The sequence below is a fragment of the Phyllobates terribilis genome, unplaced genomic scaffold (assembly GCF_046119375.1).
Source record: "Phyllobates terribilis strain yellow unplaced genomic scaffold, ASM4611937v1 Scaffold_416__1_contigs__length_1633014, whole genome shotgun sequence".
Classification (NCBI taxonomy): Eukaryota; Metazoa; Chordata; class Amphibia; order Anura; family Dendrobatidae; genus Phyllobates; species Phyllobates terribilis.
The window spans coordinates 115157-135957 of NW_027363176.1; the positions used below are offsets into that span (position 1 = coordinate 115157).

The window sequence follows — 20801 nt, forward strand, 5'->3', positions numbered from 1 at the left end:
ATGCCTGCACTTTTCGGCTTGCTGCTGCTGCAATCCACGCGTTTTAGATCTGCATAACTCCACCTCTTTAAACACAGCACCTTCACCCCCTGCTGTTCCCACCCGCCTCAACACCGTTGGAAGGGAGGAGAACCAATTAAGGCGGGGGGTGGGGTGGAACGAGCAGCTGTCTACCCTTAGCAGGAGGGCTCCTGATTACATACCTCTCCTGCTGCTGCTGCTGCTGGCTGTCCAGCAGCAGACTGAAGGTGGCTGCTGCTGTGCACAGGTATATAAAGGCTCAGAGCCTATTATGACACGCGCAGCCAGCGTTCCATTGCCACATTCCATCTACTGCAGGCAGGATACCTGGCTGGCTGAATGTCGCTGAGAAGCTCACAGAGACCGCCATAAGCAACAGTTTAACAGAATGCCACAGACTAATCAACCAAACTTTTTGGGTTGGGTTCTCTTTTATAGTCTGCAGGCATTAAATGAAAGAAGTCAGTGTTCCAGCAGAAGGAGACAACGTTTCAGAAAAGGCATTGTAGCAAACCAAAAAAGAAATTTTAAGCGCAGCAGAGTAACCAGCGCACATACCTGTTAGCTCAGGTGAGTTTAAAAGGCTGCTGTTGATAACAAGGGCATTTGCTAAATAGATGGTGTGTGTGCAACAATATACTGAAAGGTCAATTATATTGTGCAGCTTATCTCACCACCTGTAGTTATTTAGGTGAAAGCTCCAAAATGCTTGCCTAATATGTCTGTTTATCCAAAAGGAAGTAAAAAGGGAGAGCTAGAAAGATAGCATTGCATCACATTACATGGCAATGCAATGCACAGTTGCTGAAGTTGAACCAAAATGAGCTTGTAATCTGGCTTCTGCAACTTTGAACATGAAAAATCCAATGAGGAGAAGAAAAGCAAAGCCAAAGAGTCCATCCCAAAATCCGACAAACAAGCAAAATGAACAAAAAACATTGAATTCAATTCTTTCTGATTTTAGAAACTGCATTAAAGAAGGGGTGCACCGGTCCTGGAGATACTGCAATACCAGGTCAATGCGTGGAGTGGACAGAGCAAGCTCTTTTTCCATCTCCCTGTTCTAAAAATCCATTTAATATATGGTCCCCAGATAGGGGACGTATCAGATATTAAACTGATAAGAACAGATACTACACTTGATCTTAGCCAAAAGGCCGAGAAGCGATAACCAGAATTGGTTTCAAACTACGGAGCCACCCAAGGATCCTGAAAAGTCCATTTGTGGAGATGAGCTCCTGGACTCCCGTTAAGAAGACATGTTGTCAACCTCTAGATCCCTTACATGCCTGCACTTTTCGGCTTGCTGCTGCTGCAATCCACGCGTTTTAGATCTGCATAACTCCACCTCTTTAAACACAGCACCTTCACCCCCTGCTGTTCCCACCCGCCTCAACAACGTTGGAAGGGAGGAGAACCAATTAAGGCGGGGGGTGGGGTGGAACGAGCAGCTGTCTACCCTTAGCAGGAGGGCTCCTGATTACATACCTCTCCTGCTGCTGCTGCTGCTGGCTGTCCAGCAGCAGACTGAAGGTGGCTGCTGCTGTGCACAGGTATATAAAGGCTCAGAGCCTATTATGACACGCGCAGCCAGCGTTCCATTGCCACATTCCATCTACTGCAGGCAGGATACCTGGCTGGCTGAATGTCGCTGAGAAGCTCACAGAGACCGCCATAAGCAACAGTTTAACAGAATGCCACAGACTAATCAACCAAACTTTTTGGGTTGGGTTCTCTTTTATAGTCTGCAGGCATTAAATGAAAGAAGTCAGTGTTCCAGCAGAAGGAGACAACGTTTCAGAAAAGGCATTGTAGCAAACCAAAAAAGAAATTTTAAGCGCAGCAGAGTAACCAGCGCACATACCTGTTAGCTCAGGTGAGTTTAAAAGGCTGCTGTTGATAACAAGGGCATTTGCTAAATAGATGGTGTGTGTGCAACAATATACTGAAAGGTCAATTATATTGTGCAGCTTATCTCACCACCTGTAGTTATTTAGGTGAAAGCTCCAAAATGCTTGCCTAATATGTCTGTTTATCCAAAAGGAAGTAAAAAGGGAGAGCTAGAAAGATAGCATTGCATCACATTACATGGCAATGCAATGCACAGTTGCTGAAGTTGAACCAAAATGAGCTTGTAATCTGGCTTCTGCAACTTTGAACATGAAAAATCCAATGAGGAGAAGAAAAGCAAAGCCAAAGAGTCCATCCCAAAATCCGACAAACAAGCAAAATGAACAAAAAACATTGAATTCAATTCTTTCTGATTTTAGAAACTGCATTAAAGAAGGGGTGCACCGGTCCTGGAGATACTGCAATACCAGGTCAATGCGTGGAGTGGACAGAGCAAGCTCTTTTTCCATCTCCCTGTTCTAAAAATCCATTTAATATATGGTCCCCAGATAGGGGACGTATCAGATATTAAACTGATAAGAACAGATACTACACTTGATCTTAGCCAAAAGGCCGAGAAGCGATAACCAGAATTGGTTTCAAACTACGGAGCCACCCAAGGATCCTGAAAAGTCCATTTGTGGAGATGAGCTCCTGGACTCCCGTTAAGAAGACATGTTGTCAACCTCTAGATCCCTTACATGCCTGCACTTTTCGGCTTGCTGCTGCTGCAATCCACGCGTTTTAGATCTGCATAACTCCACCTCTTTAAACACAGCACCTTCACCCCCTGCTGTTCCCACCCGCCTCAACACCGTTGGAAGGGAGGAGAACCAATTAAGGCGGGGGGTGGGGTGGAACGAGCAGCTGTCTACCCTTAGCAGGAGGGCTCCTGATTACATACCTCTCCTGCTGCTGCTGCTGCTGGCTGTCCAGCAGCAGACTGAAGGTGGCTGCTGCTGTGCACAGGTATATAAAGGCTCAGAGCCTATTATGACACGCGCAGCCAGCGTTCCATTGCCACATTCCATCTACTGCAGGCAGGATACCTGGCTGGCTGAATGTCGCTGAGAAGCTCACAGAGACCGCCATAAGCAACAGTTTAACAGAATGCCACAGACTAATCAACCAAACTTTTTGGGTTGGGTTCTCTTTTATAGTCTGCAGGCATTAAATGAAAGAAGTCAGTGTTCCAGCAGAAGGAGACAACGTTTCAGAAAAGGCATTGTAGCAAACCAAAAAAGAAATTTTAAGCGCAGCAGAGTAACCAGCGCACATACCTGTTAGCTCAGGTGAGTTTAAAAGGCTGCTGTTGATAACAAGGGCATTTGCTAAATAGATGGTGTGTGTGCAACAATATACTGAAAGGTCAATTATATTGTGCAGCTTATCTCACCACCTGTAGTTATTTAGGTGAAAGCTCCAAAATGCTTGCCTAATATGTCTGTTTATCCAAAAGGAAGTAAAAAGGGAGAGCTAGAAAGATAGCATTGCATCACATTACATGGCAATGCAATGCACAGTTGCTGAAGTTGAACCAAAATGAGCTTGTAATCTGGCTTCTGCAACTTTGAACATGAAAAATCCAATGAGGAGAAGAAAAGCAAAGCCAAAGAGTCCATCCCAAAATCCGACAAACAAGCAAAATGAACAAAAAACATTGAATTCAATTCTTTCTGATTTTAGAAACTGCATTAAAGAAGGGGTGCACCGGTCCTGGAGATACTGCAATACCAGGTCAATGCGTGGAGTGGACAGAGCAAGCTCTTTTTCCATCTCCCTGTTCTAAAAATCCATTTAATATATGGTCCCCAGATAGGGGACGTATCAGATATTAAACTGATAAGAACAGATACTACACTTGATCTTAGCCAAAAGGCCGAGAAGCGATAACCAGAATTGGTTTCAAACTACGGAGCCACCCAAGGATCCTGAAAAGTCCATTTGTGGAGATGAGCTCCTGGACTCCCGTTAAGAAGACATGTTGTCAACCTCTAGATCCCTTACATGCCTGCACTTTTCGGCTTGCTGCTGCTGCAATCCACGCGTTTTAGATCTGCATAACTCCACCTCTTTAAACACAGCACCTTCACCCCCTGCTGTTCCCACCCGCCTCAACACCGTTGGAAGGGAGGAGAACCAATTAAGGCGGGGGGTGGGGTGGAACGAGCAGCTGTCTACCCTTAGCAGGAGGGCTCCTGATTACATACCTCTCCTGCTGCTGCTGCTGCTGGCTGTCCAGCAGCAGACTGAAGGTGGCTGCTGCTGTGCACAGGTATATAAAGGCTCAGAGCCTATTATGACACGCGCAGCCAGCGTTCCATTGCCACATTCCATCTACTGCAGGCAGGATACCTGGCTGGCTGAATGTCGCTGAGAAGCTCACAGAGACCGCCATAAGCAACAGTTTAACAGAATGCCACAGACTAATCAACCAAACTTTTTGGGTTGGGTTCTCTTTTATAGTCTGCAGGCATTAAATGAAAGAAGTCAGTGTTCCAGCAGAAGGAGACAACGTTTCAGAAAAGGCATTGTAGCAAACCAAAAAAGAAATTTTAAGCGCAGCAGAGTAACCAGCGCACATACCTGTTAGCTCAGGTGAGTTTAAAAGGCTGCTGTTGATAACAAGGGCATTTGCTAAATAGATGGTGTGTGTGCAACAATATACTGAAAGGTCAATTATATTGTGCAGCTTATCTCACCACCTGTAGTTATTTAGGTGAAAGCTCCAAAATGCTTGCCTAATATGTCTGTTTATCCAAAAGGAAGTAAAAAGGGAGAGCTAGAAAGATAGCATTGCATCACATTACATGGCAATGCAATGCACAGTTGCTGAAGTTGAACCAAAATGAGCTTGTAATCTGGCTTCTGCAACTTTGAACATGAAAAATCCAATGAGGAGAAGAAAAGCAAAGCCAAAGAGTCCATCCCAAAATCCGACAAACAAGCAAAATGAACAAAAAACATTGAATTCAATTCTTTCTGATTTTAGAAACTGCATTAAAGAAGGGGTGCACCGGTCCTGGAGATACTGCAATACCAGGTCAATGCGTGGAGTGGACAGAGCAAGCTCTTTTTCCATCTCCCTGTTCTAAAAATCCATTTAATATATGGTCCCCAGATAGGGGACGTATCAGATATTAAACTGATAAGAACAGATACTACACTTGATCTTAGCCAAAAGGCCGAGAAGCGATAACCAGAATTGGTTTCAAACTACGGAGCCACCCAAGGATCCTGAAAAGTCCATTTGTGGAGATGAGCTCCTGGACTCCCGTTAAGAAGACATGTTGTCAACCTCTAGATCCCTTACATGCCTGCACTTTTCGGCTTGCTGCTGCTGCAATCCACGCGTTTTAGATCTGCATAACTCCACCTCTTTAAACACAGCACCTTCACCCCCTGCTGTTCCCACCCGCCTCAACACCGTTGGAAGGGAGGAGAACCAATTAAGGCGGGGGGTGGGGTGGAACGAGCAGCTGTCTACCCTTAGCAGGAGGGCTCCTGATTACATACCTCTCCTGCTGCTGCTGCTGCTGGCTGTCCAGCAGCAGACTGAAGGTGGCTGCTGCTGTGCACAGGTATATAAAGGCTCAGAGCCTATTATGACACGCGCAGCCAGCGTTCCATTGCCACATTCCATCTACTGCAGGCAGGATACCTGGCTGGCTGAATGTCGCTGAGAAGCTCACAGAGACCGCCATAAGCAACAGTTTAACAGAATGCCACAGACTAATCAACCAAACTTTTTGGGTTGGGTTCTCTTTTATAGTCTGCAGGCATTAAATGAAAGAAGTCAGTGTTCCAGCAGAAGGAGACAACGTTTCAGAAAAGGCATTGTAGCAAACCAAAAAAGAAATTTTAAGCGCAGCAGAGTAACCAGCGCACATACCTGTTAGCTCAGGTGAGTTTAAAAGGCTGCTGTTGATAACAAGGGCATTTGCTAAATAGATGGTGTGTGTGCAACAATATACTGAAAGGTCAATTATATTGTGCAGCTTATCTCACCACCTGTAGTTATTTAGGTGAAAGCTCCAAAATGCTTGCCTAATATGTCTGTTTATCCAAAAGGAAGTAAAAAGGGAGAGCTAGAAAGATAGCATTGCATCACATTACATGGCAATGCAATGCACAGTTGCTGAAGTTGAACCAAAATGAGCTTGTAATCTGGCTTCTGCAACTTTGAACATGAAAAATCCAATGAGGAGAAGAAAAGCAAAGCCAAAGAGTCCATCCCAAAATCCGACAAACAAGCAAAATGAACAAAAAACATTGAATTCAATTCTTTCTGATTTTAGAAACTGCATTAAAGAAGGGGTGCACCGGTCCTGGAGATACTGCAATACCAGGTCAATGCGTGGAGTGGACAGAGCAAGCTCTTTTTCCATCTCCCTGTTCTAAAAATCCATTTAATATATGGTCCCCAGATAGGGGACGTATCAGATATTAAACTGATAAGAACAGATACTACACTTGATCTTAGCCAAAAGGCCGAGAAGCGATAACCAGAATTGGTTTCAAACTACGGAGCCACCCAAGGATCCTGAAAAGTCCATTTGTGGAGATGAGCTCCTGGACTCCCGTTAAGAAGACATGTTGTCAACCTCTAGATCCCTTACATGCCTGCACTTTTCGGCTTGCTGCTGCTGCAATCCACGCGTTTTAGATCTGCATAACTCCACCTCTTTAAACACAGCACCTTCACCCCCTGCTGTTCCCACCCGCCTCAACACCGTTGGAAGGGAGGAGAACCAATTAAGGCGGGGGGTGGGGTGGAACGAGCAGCTGTCTACCCTTAGCAGGAGGGCTCCTGATTACATACCTCTCCTGCTGCTGCTGCTGCTGGCTGTCCAGCAGCAGACTGAAGGTGGCTGCTGCTGTGCACAGGTATATAAAGGCTCAGAGCCTATTATGACACGCGCAGCCAGCGTTCCATTGCCACATTCCATCTACTGCAGGCAGGATACCTGGCTGGCTGAATGTCGCTGAGAAGCTCACAGAGACCGCCATAAGCAACAGTTTAACAGAATGCCACAGACTAATCAACCAAACTTTTTGGGTTGGGTTCTCTTTTATAGTCTGCAGGCATTAAATGAAAGAAGTCAGTGTTCCAGCAGAAGGAGACAACGTTTCAGAAAAGGCATTGTAGCAAACCAAAAAAGAAATTTTAAGCGCAGCAGAGTAACCAGCGCACATACCTGTTAGCTCAGGTGAGTTTAAAAGGCTGCTGTTGATAACAAGGGCATTTGCTAAATAGATGGTGTGTGTGCAACAATATACTGAAAGGTCAATTATATTGTGCAGCTTATCTCACCACCTGTAGTTATTTAGGTGAAAGCTCCAAAATGCTTGCCTAATATGTCTGTTTATCCAAAAGGAAGTAAAAAGGGAGAGCTAGAAAGATAGCATTGCATCACATTACATGGCAATGCAATGCACAGTTGCTGAAGTTGAACCAAAATGAGCTTGTAATCTGGCTTCTGCAACTTTGAACATGAAAAATCCAATGAGGAGAAGAAAAGCAAAGCCAAAGAGTCCATCCCAAAATCCGACAAACAAGCAAAATGAACAAAAAACATTGAATTCAATTCTTTCTGATTTTAGAAACTGCATTAAAGAAGGGGTGCACCGGTCCTGGAGATACTGCAATACCAGGTCAATGCGTGGAGTGGACAGAGCAAGCTCTTTTTCCATCTCCCTGTTCTAAAAATCCATTTAATATATGGTCCCCAGATAGGGGACGTATCAGATATTAAACTGATAAGAACAGATTTTTTTTTTGATTGAAGCTGCATCCAAGGCACTGAAAAATGGGACCGAAGTCACACCAAAACAGCGCACGAGGCGAGGATTCATGTGGACCCTTCCCGGAGGAGAGGGTCCCCAATAAACCATCCCCATCCCTCCGAGCCAGAAGGCCACAGCGAGGGTCAGGGATCTCCGATGCTCTCCCTAGCCGAAGCCGGAGAAGAGCCGTTTTCGTGCTCCCAGCTTCCATCTAGGCTGCCACCCTAGTGGAGCTGGAGCCTGTGTTGGTTTCTCAGCCCAAAGCTGACCGGACCTCCGACCGGGTTTATAAAAATTCCCCTTCCTAGCCCGGAGGCCAGGAATAGGGGGGGTTGCTCAGAAAGTATGATTGGCAAAGGTGCGGCGTGCAACGAAGCCAAGTCTTTCTGGGGTTCCCAGTCCCAGTAAGCTTGGACTCCCACCAGAGCGCCTACTCCTGGGGCACATTGCTCCAAAGCCCTCACACTTACCCAGCCTAGTGACTTCGATCCTGGAGGGCCATGTTTTCCATCAGATAACTCTATGAGCCACCTGGCGTACTAACAAGTGCACCAAACCAGTGTGTAATATGCATCAATTTACTAGGGCAGCCCAAGGACAAAACTGCCTTTTCAAAAGATACTACACTTGATCTTAGCCAAAAGGCCGAGAAGCGATAACCAGAATTGGTTTCAAACTACGGAGCCACCCAAGGATCCTGAAAAGTCCATTTGTGGAGATGAGCTCCTGGACTCCCGTTAAGAAGACATGTTGTCAACCTCTAGATCCCTTACATGCCTGCACTTTTCGGCTTGCTGCTGCTGCAATCCACGCGTTTTAGATCTGCATAACTCCACCTCTTTAAACACAGCACCTTCACCCCCTGCTGTTCCCACCCGCCTCAACACCGTTGGAAGGGAGGAGAACCAATTAAGGCGGGGGGTGGGGTGGAACGAGCAGCTGTCTACCCTTAGCAGGAGGGCTCCTGATTACATACCTCTCCTGCTGCTGCTGCTGCTGGCTGTCCAGCAGCAGACTGAAGGTGGCTGCTGCTGTGCACAGGTATATAAAGGCTCAGAGCCTATTATGACACGCGCAGCCAGCGTTCCATTGCCACATTCCATCTACTGCAGGCAGGATACCTGGCTGGCTGAATGTCGCTGAGAAGCTCACAGAGACCGCCATAAGCAACAGTTTAACAGAATGCCACAGACTAATCAACCAAACTTTTTGGGTTGGGTTCTCTTTTATAGTCTGCAGGCATTAAATGAAAGAAGTCAGTGTTCCAGCAGAAGGAGACAACGTTTCAGAAAAGGCATTGTAGCAAACCAAAAAAGAAATTTTAAGCGCAGCAGAGTAACCAGCGCACATACCTGTTAGCTCAGGTGAGTTTAAAAGGCTGCTGTTGATAACAAGGGCATTTGCTAAATAGATGGTGTGTGTGCAACAATATACTGAAAGGTCAATTATATTGTGCAGCTTATCTCACCACCTGTAGTTATTTAGGTGAAAGCTCCAAAATGCTTGCCTAATATGTCTGTTTATCCAAAAGGAAGTAAAAAGGGAGAGCTAGAAAGATAGCATTGCATCACATTACATGGCAATGCAATGCACAGTTGCTGAAGTTGAACCAAAATGAGCTTGTAATCTGGCTTCTGCAACTTTGAACATGAAAAATCCAATGAGGAGAAGAAAAGCAAAGCCAAAGAGTCCATCCCAAAATCCGACAAACAAGCAAAATGAACAAAAAACATTGAATTCAATTCTTTCTGATTTTAGAAACTGCATTAAAGAAGGGGTGCACCGGTCCTGGAGATACTGCAATACCAGGTCAATGCGTGGAGTGGACAGAGCAAGCTCTTTTTCCATCTCCCTGTTCTAAAAATCCATTTAATATATGGTCCCCAGATAGGGGACGTATCAGATATTAAACTGATAAGAACAGATACTACACTTGATCTTAGCCAAAAGGCCGAGAAGCGATAACCAGAATTGGTTTCAAACTACGGAGCCACCCAAGGATCCTGAAAAGTCCATTTGTGGAGATGAGCTCCTGGACTCCCGTTAAGAAGACATGTTGTCAACCTCTAGATCCCTTACATGCCTGCACTTTTCGGCTTGCTGCTGCTGCAATCCACGCGTTTTAGATCTGCATAACTCCACCTCTTTAAACACAGCACCTTCACCCCCTGCTGTTCCCACCCGCCTCAACACCGTTGGAAGGGAGGAGAACCAATTAAGGCGGGGGGTGGGGTGGAACGAGCAGCTGTCTACCCTTAGCAGGAGGGCTCCTGATTACATACCTCTCCTGCTGCTGCTGCTGCTGGCTGTCCAGCAGCAGACTGAAGGTGGCTGCTGCTGTGCACAGGTATATAAAGGCTCAGAGCCTATTATGACACGCGCAGCCAGCGTTCCATTGCCACATTCCATCTACTGCAGGCAGGATACCTGGCTGGCTGAATGTCGCTGAGAAGCTCACAGAGACCGCCATAAGCAACAGTTTAACAGAATGCCACAGACTAATCAACCAAACTTTTTGGGTTGGGTTCTCTTTTATAGTCTGCAGGCATTAAATGAAAGAAGTCAGTGTTCCAGCAGAAGGAGACAACGTTTCAGAAAAGGCATTGTAGCAAACCAAAAAAGAAATTTTAAGCGCAGCAGAGTAACCAGCGCACATACCTGTTAGCTCAGGTGAGTTTAAAAGGCTGCTGTTGATAACAAGGGCATTTGCTAAATAGATGGTGTGTGTGCAACAATATACTGAAAGGTCAATTATATTGTGCAGCTTATCTCACCACCTGTAGTTATTTAGGTGAAAGCTCCAAAATGCTTGCCTAATATGTCTGTTTATCCAAAAGGAAGTAAAAAGGGAGAGCTAGAAAGATAGCATTGCATCACATTACATGGCAATGCAATGCACAGTTGCTGAAGTTGAACCAAAATGAGCTTGTAATCTGGCTTCTGCAACTTTGAACATGAAAAATCCAATGAGGAGAAGAAAAGCAAAGCCAAAGAGTCCATCCCAAAATCCGACAAACAAGCAAAATGAACAAAAAACATTGAATTCAATTCTTTCTGATTTTAGAAACTGCATTAAAGAAGGGGTGCACCGGTCCTGGAGATACTGCAATACCAGGTCAATGCGTGGAGTGGACAGAGCAAGCTCTTTTTCCATCTCCCTGTTCTAAAAATCCATTTAATATATGGTCCCCAGATAGGGGACGTATCAGATATTAAACTGATAAGAACAGATACTACACTTGATCTTAGCCAAAAGGCCGAGAAGCGATAACCAGAATTGGTTTCAAACTACGGAGCCACCCAAGGATCCTGAAAAGTCCATTTGTGGAGATGAGCTCCTGGACTCCCGTTAAGAAGACATGTTGTCAACCTCTAGATCCCTTACATGCCTGCACTTTTCGGCTTGCTGCTGCTGCAATCCACGCGTTTTAGATCTGCATAACTCCACCTCTTTAAACACAGCACCTTCACCCCCTGCTGTTCCCACCCGCCTCAACATCGTTGGAAGGGAGGAGAACCAATTAAGGCGGGGGGTGGGGTGGAACGAGCAGCTGTCTACCCTTAGCAGGAGGGCTCCTGATTACATACCTCTCCTGCTGCTGCTGCTGCTGGCTGTCCAGCAGCAGACTGAAGGTGGCTGCTGCTGTGCACAGGTATATAAAGGCTCAGAGCCTATTATGACACGCGCAGCCAGCGTTCCATTGCCACATTCCATCTACTGCAGGCAGGATACCTGGCTGGCTGAATGTCGCTGAGAAGCTCACAGAGACCGCCATAAGCAACAGTTTAACAGAATGCCACAGACTAATCAACCAAACTTTTTGGGTTGGGTTCTCTTTTATAGTCTGCAGGCATTAAATGAAAGAAGTCAGTGTTCCAGCAGAAGGAGACAACGTTTCAGAAAAGGCATTGTAGCAAACCAAAAAAGAAATTTTAAGCGCAGCAGAGTAACCAGCGCACATACCTGTTAGCTCAGGTGAGTTTAAAAGGCTGCTGTTGATAACAAGGGCATTTGCTAAATAGATGGTGTGTGTGCAACAATATACTGAAAGGTCAATTATATTATGCAGCTTATCTCACCACCTGTAGTTATTTAGGTGAAAGCTCCAAAATGCTTGCCTAATATGTCTGTTTATCCAAAAGGAAGTAAAAAGGGAGAGCTAGAAAGATAGCATTGCATCACATTACATGGCAATGCAATGCACAGTTGCTGAAGTTGAACCAAAATGAGGTTGTAATCTGGCTTCTGCAACTTTGAACATGAAAAATCCAATGAGGAGAAGAAAAGCAAAGCCAAAGAGTCCATCCCAAAATCCGACAAACAAGCAAAATGAACAAAAAACATTGAATTCAATTCTTTCTGATTTTAGAAACTGCATTAAAGAAGGGGTGCACCGGTCCTGGAGATACTGCAATACCAGGTCAATGCGTGGAGTGGACAGAGCAAGCTCTTTTTCCATCTCCCTGTTCTAAAAATCCATTTAATATATGGTCCCCAGATAGGGGACGTATCAGATATTAAACTGATAAGAACAGATTTTTTTGATTGAATATATCTTTTATTAGCACAAAAAATAAGTTAACAGACAGTGTACAGTGCCGCAGCCCAGTACACACAGAATTCTACATCATATTTACATAGCATGAGGATACGACGCACGAACTAGACACATCACACCCCTATGCTACACAAAACACTCAATCTGAAAGAAAAAGCATGTCAATCAATACAGTACGACGAACCGTGATAAGGGATGGGGATTGGGAAAAAGGGGATGGGGAGGGGAAAATCACAGGCCCGAAGCTTTATTGAAAGACAAGACACATAAGGGGAGAGGGGGAGGAGGGGTTTAGTCCTCGTCCTCGTCCTCCGGACCGTCCATGATGGAATAGTCTCTGAGCAGGCTGTGGATCAGCCTGCGGCAGTCCTGGATGGACATCCTCTCCCTCCTCAAGATGAGCCGGTTCCTGGCGACCCAAACGGCATCCTTGAAGCAGTTCATAAGGCGCCAAGCCTCCTGGATGGCTCCGACGGTATGAACCCCAGGGAAGAGTCCGTAAAGCACAGAATGGTGCGATAGGCTCGCCCTGGGGACAGAGTTCCTCAGGTCGTCCTCAAGTGCAGTCAATAGGCGCTGTGCAAATCCGCAGTCCCAAAAAGTGTGCAAAGATGTTTCCTCCACGAAGGGGCACCTTGGGCAGTACCGGGTCTTGCACAGGTTCCGGGCATGCATGAATGACCGGACGGGCAGTCCGCCCTGAATCGCCATCCACGACAAGTCCTTGTGCCCGTTGGTCAGCCTGTCAGACGACACATTTGTCCACACAGTCTCCAGCGTGTCCTGGTGAAGTCCTGTGATGTTCTCCACGTCATCCTTGGCTCTGATTAGCTTGTGGATAGTTTTGGGCTTCCACAAGTCGGGCTTGAGTCCCTCCAGTTGATGCTCCCCCACAAATCGAACGACGTCTCCGTAGAACCATGGCGTCGTCCAGTTGTAGGGGAAGGAGCTGTCCCACTTGTCCCAGCCGAGTCGCCTCCAAAGAGGAAGCAGGAAGAAGCGAGACATGGACCTGCCCGCGGAGCCATTCTTGACTTGCAAAGTCCGGCGGAAACAATCACACACAAAAGAGGATCGCAGGAGGGTGGGGATATCTGGAACGCCCTTCCCACCCTTGCGAGGCTCCTTGTACATGACGGCCCGCCTGACTCTGTCCATCTTGGATCCCCAGACAAAGTGAAACACTGTCCTGGTAATGGCCCTGCACACAGTGACGTGTGGGGGCCAGGCCTGCGCCGTGTACTGAAAGACGGGCAGGACCTCATTACGCAGGATGAGTGCCTTACCCTCACAAGTGAGGTGTCTGAGGCTCCAGAGTCCGATCCGTTGCTTCACCTTGGCCAAGCGTTCTTGCCAGGACTTGAGGGCCGCTCCTTCCTTCCCGAACCAGACTCCCAGCACCTTGAGGAAATCCGGTTGAATGTTGAAGGGGAAGGGGGCGGAGGAGGCCGGCTGCCAATCCCCGAAGAGCATGGCTTCCGACTTCCTGCAGTTGACTTTGGCCCCTGAAGCCCGGCCGAACCTCTCACACGTCTGGACGAGGGCGTCGACTGAACCACGATCAGCGCAGAAGACGGTGACGTCGTCCATGTAGAGCGAGCACTTGACCTCGTGTCGTCCCGGACCCGGTGCGGTGATCCCTCTGATCTCTCCATTCTGCCGGATAGCCTCTGCGAAGAGTTCTATAACACAAACAAAAAGAAGAGGTGATAGAGGGCAGCCTTGTCTGACCCCAGAGAGGACAGGGAAGGGGTCAGTCTTCCAGCCATTCACCAACACCGAGCTGTGGATATCAAAATACATCAGACGGACATACGAACAAAACATGTTACCCAAACCTAACCGGTGCAGAGCTCGGCCCATGAACTCGTGGGAAACCCGGTCGAAGGCCTTCTCCTGATCCAAGGAGACCAGGGCCGCGTGTGCGCGGCGGACCTTGATGTACTCGACCGTGTCCCGCATGAGAGCGAGGCTGTCTGCGATGCGACGTCCAGGGATGCCGCAGGTCTGGTCCGGGTGGATGATCCGTCCGATGACCGTCTTAAGTCGTGTCGCCATCGTCTTGGCCAGGATCTTGTAGTCCACGTTGAGCAGAGTGATGGGACGCCAATTCCTCAGGTCGCACCTCTCTCCCTTCCGCTTGTACAGGATCGTGACCATTCCTTCCCTCAAAGATGGAGGCATTCTACCCTTCACCACCATCTCCTCGTACAGGTCCAACAGGTCCGGACAGATGAGGTCTCCCAGCGCTACATAGAGCTCCGCTGGAAGACCATCACTGCCCGGGGTCCTGCCGGTCCTAAAGGATTTAGCGGCAGAGAGCAATTCACCCACCATCAGAGGTTTGTCCAAGGCTGCCGTGCCTGCAGGATCAAGATGGTTAGTGATACCTGACAGGAACTTATCAGCAGCGTCGGGGTCGGTAGTCTTGTGGGAGTAGAGTTCGCTGTAGAAGTCGCTGACGACCCTCATCACGTCCTCCTTCCCACGTCGCATGTTTCCGCTCTCGTCTCGCAGCTCGTTCAGGGGCGTGTGACCGGCATGAAGTTTCCTGAAAAAGAATGAGTTACATTTCTCACCCTTCTCCAGATTCTCCACTTTGGAACGGAAGATGATTCGCTTGGACTCCTCCTCAAAGTGCCTTTTCAGGCTCTTCTTGGTCTCCTCCAGCTCCTCCCTCACGTCCCAGCCGCAGTGAAGAAGGTCCTGCAGCGACCGCAGCTCGCGCTGCAGCCCTCTGAAGTCCCTCCTCTTCTCACACGCCTGTTGTCGACCCTTGGCCTGAAAGAAACAGCGAAACTCAAGTTTAACATATTCCCACCAATCAGAGACTGTTTGGAAGCTACCCTTGTAGGACTGCCACATTGCGTAGGCTGCTCTCAGCTCCTCCACGACTTCATCCTGAGCCAGCAGAGCACAATTCAGCTTCCAGGAGCCGGGGCCGGACGGAAAACCGTCGCCGAGGACACCTTGTAAGTGAATGGCTCTGTGGTCGGAGAAGAAGCAGGAGACCATCGAGTGCCTACTCTGCCTGACTGCCCGAGAGGTGAACACAAAGTCAATCCTGGAGCGGAGTGAGCCATCGGGTCGGCTCCACGAATAGTTCGTGGAGCCTCTCCCCATGGAGCCCACCACGTCCTGAAGAGAGGCCTCGGTTACCATCTCGATGAGCAGCTTGGACGTGATGTCCAACTTGGCAGATGTGCCAGAACTACGACCGTCCTCCTCGATGGGGCAGTTGAAATCCCCGGCCATCACTAAGGTCCTGGTGGTGGCAAGCTGAAGCCGCAGGGTCTGGAAAAGCTCCAAACGCTCATTCTTCAGTGGGGACGCATACACGTTGATGAACCTGACAGGTTCTCCCGCCCAGTTGCCATCTACAACAAGAGCCCTGCCGCAGATGAGCTCCTGGACGGACTCAAGCGTGAATGCGCCCCCCCTGATCAGAATTGCGACCCCCGCAGACTTGCAGTCACCCCCACCGGACCAGTAGGATGGACCGTGGGACCACTCCCTGGCCAGATGTTTGAAGGACCTAGAGGAGGGAAGGGAACATTCCTGCAACATATAAACATCACACAACTGGGAAGTAAGGAAGGCATAAATAGTCTGACGTCTGAACTTGTCCTTGATGCTCCTGACATTAATGGAAAATAAGTTAATATTAGCCATCATGTAGGGAAAAAAGAAAAAGTTAGCGCAGGCAATACACCTTAGTTACCACTCCGGTCGGGTGGTCCCTCGTCGGTGTTGACTGCTGGTGACGGGATCACCAGCAGGCCCTCTTCCTCCATCTGGTCAAGCAGCGCGGCCTCGATCTCGGCGACCACCAGTTCCTCCTCTTCTGGCTCGGCCACCAGGGTCTCAACCATGTGCTCCATCTCTTCTGGCTCAGGGAGGGTATCCTCCTTTTCGCCTACGAAATCCAGAATCTTCTTTTTGGAGGATTCAGTAGCAGGGCTGTCCTCCACCTTCCTCTTTCCCCGGGTTGGAACTGGGGAGACAAGAAGGGGAAAATCCTCCTCGGAATAGATAGCGGCGGGTGGAGGAAAGGTTAATTCCACCGCTACCATGGTCTGGGGAGGGAGAGTGGCTGCCGGGGCAGGGGAAAGGACACCTGCTGAGGAGTAGGGGGAGGAGGAAGAGGAAGTGGAATCCTCAGCAGGGGTGGCCGGGGTGGGGGGGGATTGGACGGGGGTGGCAGGGGGAGGGATCGAGAGAGGGGTGACAGAACTCTTACCCTCCTTTGACTTTTTCTTCTGCTTCGGAGCTGCTGGGACCGTCGCTGGGGCTTTGGCCACCGACTCCTTGACCGCTTTGGCCTTGGTCGTCTCGGCCTTGGCCGCTGGGGCCTTGGTCGTCGCGTCCTTGACCTTCACAGGCCTGGTCGTCGGGGCCTTGTCCTCCGTAGCTGGGGTCGTCGCAACCACCGATGCCCAGGATCTCTCACGCCTGGGGCAATCCTTGTACAGATGAGCCGCCAGCCCACACAGGTTGCAGGACGTCTTCTTCGGGCAGTCCTTCGAGCTGTGTCCCGTCACTCGACAAATCCTGCAGGCATCCTCCTTGCAGTCCTTCATCTCGTGGCCGTTCTTGCCGCATCTCCTGCAGTTCCGCGGCATGTCCGGGTAATAGATGAGGCCGTAGGAGTTGCCCAGGGAGAATGTCGGGGGCAGGTGCCGAAGTCCGTCTGAGTACGCCAGGTCCCTGTGAAGTCTAACGGTCACCGACCACTTACCTGTCCAGAAGCCGAGTCCATTCAGGATGTGAGAGGGTTCCTTCACAACCAAACAGAAGCGTCTCAGGAAGGTACAGATGTCTTGGCCTGGGGTGTGCGGGTTGCGCATGGAGACCGTGATCCTCCTTTCATCCCTCTGGATAGGGCAGCTACCTGTAAAGGCAGAGAAAGAATTATCTGGTCCTTTTGCGCTTACCATTTCCCAGAACCTCCTGCAGGTGTTCACAGTGGCGAAGGTGACGAAGAAGATCCCCGTCAAGAAGGTCTGGATGCTGAGGGTGTCCGACCTGGAGAAGCCTCGATCCAGCAGCATCTTCTGGCAGAACACGTCCGAGGACATGTCCGGCACCCTCCCATCCACTTCCTTCAGCTTCAGGGCCACCGTCTGCCGCATCCATGGCTCCAGGGCTGGAGCTTCGTGGCGGGGCTTCTGGGGTCCCTTCTGCTGGCCAGTCGTGGAGGCAGAGTCCTTGGGGTCAGAATCGGCTCCTGGCTGGGCCCTCCTGGCTGTCCCCAGCTCCAGGCTCTTCTTTTCGGCCTTCCTCGCAGCGCTTGCCATGGCTTTCCTCCTGCAGTTACTTCTTGGAGCTGGATCTGGAACTCTTCCCGGAATGGGTGGAGCTATGCAGATTCTTCTCCCGTCGTGTTCTGGACAAATTCCCCGAAAGGTCTTTGTCTCGATGATTTTCTTCCTCGAAGATTCCACAGGACAGCCCGATTCTTCTCCGAGTCTTCGTCTTCTTCTGGATTCTTTAGAGCTTCTTCCTCCCACCGATATCCGCCTTCGTTCTCCGATGTCAGCTGGGCTCCGAAGCTCTTCTCCTTCCGAGTTCGATCGCTCTCGTCAAGTGTAGATCGTAGCTCTTGTGTTTTTAAAAGAACAGATACTACACTTGATCTTAGCCAAAAGGCCGAGAAGCGATAACCAGAATTGGTTTCAAACTACGGAGCCACCCAAGGATCCTGAAAAGTCCATTTGTGGAGATGAGCTCCTGGACTCCCGTTAAGAAGACATATTGTCAACCTCTAGATCCCTTACATGCCTGCACTTTTCGGCTTGCTGCTGCTGCAATCCACGCGTTTTAGATCTGCATAACTCCACCTCTTTAAACACAGCACCTTCACCCCCTGCTGTTCCCACCCGCCTCAACACCGTTGGAAGGGAGGAGAACCAATTAAGGCGGGGGGTGGGGTGGAACGAGCAGCTGTCTACCCTTAGCAGGAGAGCTCCTGATTACATACCTCTCCTGCTGCTGCTGCTGCTGGCTGTCCAGCAGCAGACTGAAGGTGGCTGCTGCTGTGCACAGGTATATAAAGGCTCAGAGCCTATTATGACACGCGCAGCCAGCGTTCCATTGCCACATTCCATCTACTGCAGGCAGGATACCTGGCTGGCTGAATGTCGCTGAGAAGCTCACAGAGACCGCCATAAGCAACAGTTTAACAGAATGCCACAGACTAATCAACCAAACTTTTTGGGTTGGGTTCTCTTTTATAGTCTGCAGGCATTAAATGAAAGAAGTCAGTGTTCCAGCAGAAGGAGACAACGTTTCAGAAAAGGCATTGTAGCAAACCAAAAAAGAAATTTTAAGCGCAGCAGAGTAACCAGCGCACATACCTGTTAGCTCAGGTGAGTTTAAAAGGCTGCTGTTGATAACAAGGGCATTTGCTAAATAGATGGTGTGTGTGCAACAATATACTGAAAGGTCAATTATATTGTGCAGCTTATCTCACCACCTGTAGTTATTTAGGTGAAAGCTCCAAAATGCTTGCCTAATATGTCTGTTTATCCAAAAGGAAGTAAAAAGGGAGAGCTAGAAAGATAGCATTGCATCACATTACATGGCAATGCAATGCACAGTTGCTGAAGTTGAACCAAAATGAGCTTGTAATCTGGCTTCTGCAACTTTGAACATGAAAAATCCAATGAGGAGAAGAAAAGCAAAGCCAAAGAGTCCATCCCAAAATCCGACAAACAAGCAAAATGAACAAAAAACATTGAATTCAATTCTTTCTGATTTTAGAAACTGCATTAAAGAAGGGGTGCACCGGTCCTGGAGATACTGCAATACCAGGTCAATGCGTGGAGTGGACAGAGCAAGCTCTTTTTCCATCTCCCTGTTCTAAAAATCCATTTAATATATGGTCCCCAGATAGGGGACGTATCAGATATTAAACTGATAAGAACAGATACTACACTTGATCTTAGCCAAAAGGCCGAGAAGCGATAACCAGAATTGGTTTCAAACTACGGAGCCACCCAAGGATCCTGAAAAGTCCATTTGTGGAGATGAGCTCCTGGACTCCCGTTAAGAAGACATGTTGTCAACCTCTAGATCCCTTACATGCCTGCACTTTTCGGCTTGCTGCTGCTGCAATCCACGCGTTTTAGATCTGCATAACTCCACCTCTTTAAACACAGCACCTTCACCCCCTGCTGTTCCCACCCGCCTCAACACCGTTGGAAGGGAGGAGAACCAATTAAGGCGGGGGGTGGGGTGGAACGAGCAGCTGTCTACCCTTAGCAGGAGGGCTCCTGATTACATACCTCTCCTGCTGCTGCTGCTGCTGGCTGTCCAGCAGCAGACTGAAGGTGGCTGCTGCTGTGCACAGGTATATAAAGGCTCAGAGCCTATTATGACACGCGCAGCCAGCGTTCCATTGCCACATTCCATCTACTGCAGGCAGGATACCTGGCTGGCTGAATGTCGCTGAGAAGCTCACAGAGACCGCCATAAGCAACAGTTTAACAGAATGCCACAGACTAATCAACCAAACTTTTTGGGTTGGGTTCTCTTTTATAGTCTGCAGGCATTAAATGAAAGAAGTCAGTGTTCCAGCAGAAGGAGACAACGTTTCAGAAAAGGCATTGTAGCAAACCAAAAAAGAAATTTTAAGCGCAGCAGAGTAACCAGCGCACATATCTGTTAGCTCAGGTGAGTTTAAAAGGCTGCTGTTGATAACAAGGGCATTTGCTAAATAGATGGTGTGTGTGCAACAATATACTGAAAGGTCAATTATATTGTGCAGCTTATCTCACCACCTGTAGTTATTTAGGTGAAAGCTCCAAAATGCTTGCCTAATATGTCTGTTTATCCAAAAGGAAGTAAAAAGGGAGAGCTAGAAAGATAGCATTGCATCACATTACATGGCAATGCAATGCACAGTTGCTGAAGTTGAACCAAAATGAGCTTGTAATCTGGCTTCTGCAACTTTGAACATGAAAAATCCAATGAGGAGAAGAAAAGCAAAGCCAAAGAGTCCATCCCAAAATCCGACAAACAAGCAAAATGAACAAAAAACATTGAATTCAATTCTTTCTGATTTTAGAAACTGCATTAAAGAAGGGGTGCACCGGTCCTGGAGATACTGCAATACCAGGTCAATGCGTGGAGTGGACAGAGCAAGCTCTTTTTCCATCTCCCTGTTCTAAAAATCCATTTAATATATGGTCCCCAGATAGGGGACGTATCAGATATTAAACTGATAAGAACAGATACTACACTTGATCTTAGCCAAAAGGCCGAGAAGCGATAACCAGAATTGGTTTCAAACTACGGAGCCACCCAAGGATCCTGAAAAGTCCATTTGTGGAGATGAGCTCCTGGACTCCCGTTAAGAAGACATGTTGTCAACCTCTAGATCCCTTACATGCCTGCACTTTTCGGCTTGCTGCTGCTGCAATCCACGCGTTTTAGATCTGCATAACTCCACCTCTTTAAACACAGCACCTTCACCCCCTGCTGTTCCCACCCGCCTCAACACCGTTGGAAGGGAGGAGAACCAATTAAGGCGGGGGGTGGGGT

The 20801-nt window shown here is 48.3% G+C and overlaps 11 non-coding genes and 2 pseudogenes across 11 annotated transcripts; all 13 read right to left on the reverse strand.

The window, feature by feature from the left end:
- Nucleotides 1-999: 999 nt before the first annotated feature.
- On the reverse strand, nucleotides 1000-1190 carry LOC141226905 (U2 spliceosomal RNA). The gene has a single exon (XR_012294022.1). It is a non-coding gene; the product is annotated as a U2 spliceosomal RNA (small nuclear RNA).
- A 1115-nt stretch (nucleotides 1191-2305) lies between these two features.
- On the reverse strand, nucleotides 2306-2496 carry LOC141226918 (U2 spliceosomal RNA). The gene has a single exon (XR_012294034.1). It is a non-coding gene; the product is annotated as a U2 spliceosomal RNA (small nuclear RNA).
- Nucleotides 2497-3611: 1115 nt separating this feature from the next.
- On the reverse strand, nucleotides 3612-3802 carry LOC141226930 (U2 spliceosomal RNA). Its single transcript, XR_012294045.1, has one exon. It is a non-coding gene; the product is annotated as a U2 spliceosomal RNA (small nuclear RNA).
- A 1115-nt stretch (nucleotides 3803-4917) lies between these two features.
- Nucleotides 4918-5108, reverse strand: LOC141226943 (U2 spliceosomal RNA). Its single transcript, XR_012294056.1, has one exon. It is a non-coding gene; the product is annotated as a U2 spliceosomal RNA (small nuclear RNA).
- Nucleotides 5109-6223: 1115 nt separating this feature from the next.
- LOC141226954 (U2 spliceosomal RNA) lies at nucleotides 6224-6414 on the reverse strand. The gene has a single exon (XR_012294067.1). It is a non-coding gene; the product is annotated as a U2 spliceosomal RNA (small nuclear RNA).
- Nucleotides 6415-7529: 1115 nt separating this feature from the next.
- Nucleotides 7530-7715, reverse strand: LOC141227112 (U2 spliceosomal RNA). Its single transcript, XR_012294220.1, has one exon. It is a non-coding gene; the product is annotated as a U2 spliceosomal RNA (small nuclear RNA).
- Nucleotides 7716-8239: 524 nt separating this feature from the next.
- LOC141227311 (U2 spliceosomal RNA) lies at nucleotides 8240-8355 on the reverse strand (annotated as a pseudogene).
- Nucleotides 8356-9470: 1115 nt separating this feature from the next.
- On the reverse strand, nucleotides 9471-9661 carry LOC141226965 (U2 spliceosomal RNA). The gene has a single exon (XR_012294078.1). It is a non-coding gene; the product is annotated as a U2 spliceosomal RNA (small nuclear RNA).
- Nucleotides 9662-10776: 1115 nt separating this feature from the next.
- LOC141226976 (U2 spliceosomal RNA) lies at nucleotides 10777-10967 on the reverse strand. Its single transcript, XR_012294089.1, has one exon. It is a non-coding gene; the product is annotated as a U2 spliceosomal RNA (small nuclear RNA).
- Nucleotides 10968-12082: 1115 nt separating this feature from the next.
- LOC141227133 (U2 spliceosomal RNA) lies at nucleotides 12083-12276 on the reverse strand. The gene has a single exon (XR_012294240.1). It is a non-coding gene; the product is annotated as a U2 spliceosomal RNA (small nuclear RNA).
- Nucleotides 12277-17840: 5564 nt separating this feature from the next.
- Nucleotides 17841-17918, reverse strand: LOC141227287 (U2 spliceosomal RNA; annotated as a pseudogene).
- Nucleotides 17919-19033: 1115 nt separating this feature from the next.
- Nucleotides 19034-19224, reverse strand: LOC141226987 (U2 spliceosomal RNA). Its single transcript, XR_012294100.1, has one exon. It is a non-coding gene; the product is annotated as a U2 spliceosomal RNA (small nuclear RNA).
- A 1115-nt stretch (nucleotides 19225-20339) lies between these two features.
- On the reverse strand, nucleotides 20340-20530 carry LOC141226998 (U2 spliceosomal RNA). Its single transcript, XR_012294111.1, has one exon. It is a non-coding gene; the product is annotated as a U2 spliceosomal RNA (small nuclear RNA).
- Between the last annotated feature and the right edge of the window lie 271 nt (nucleotides 20531-20801).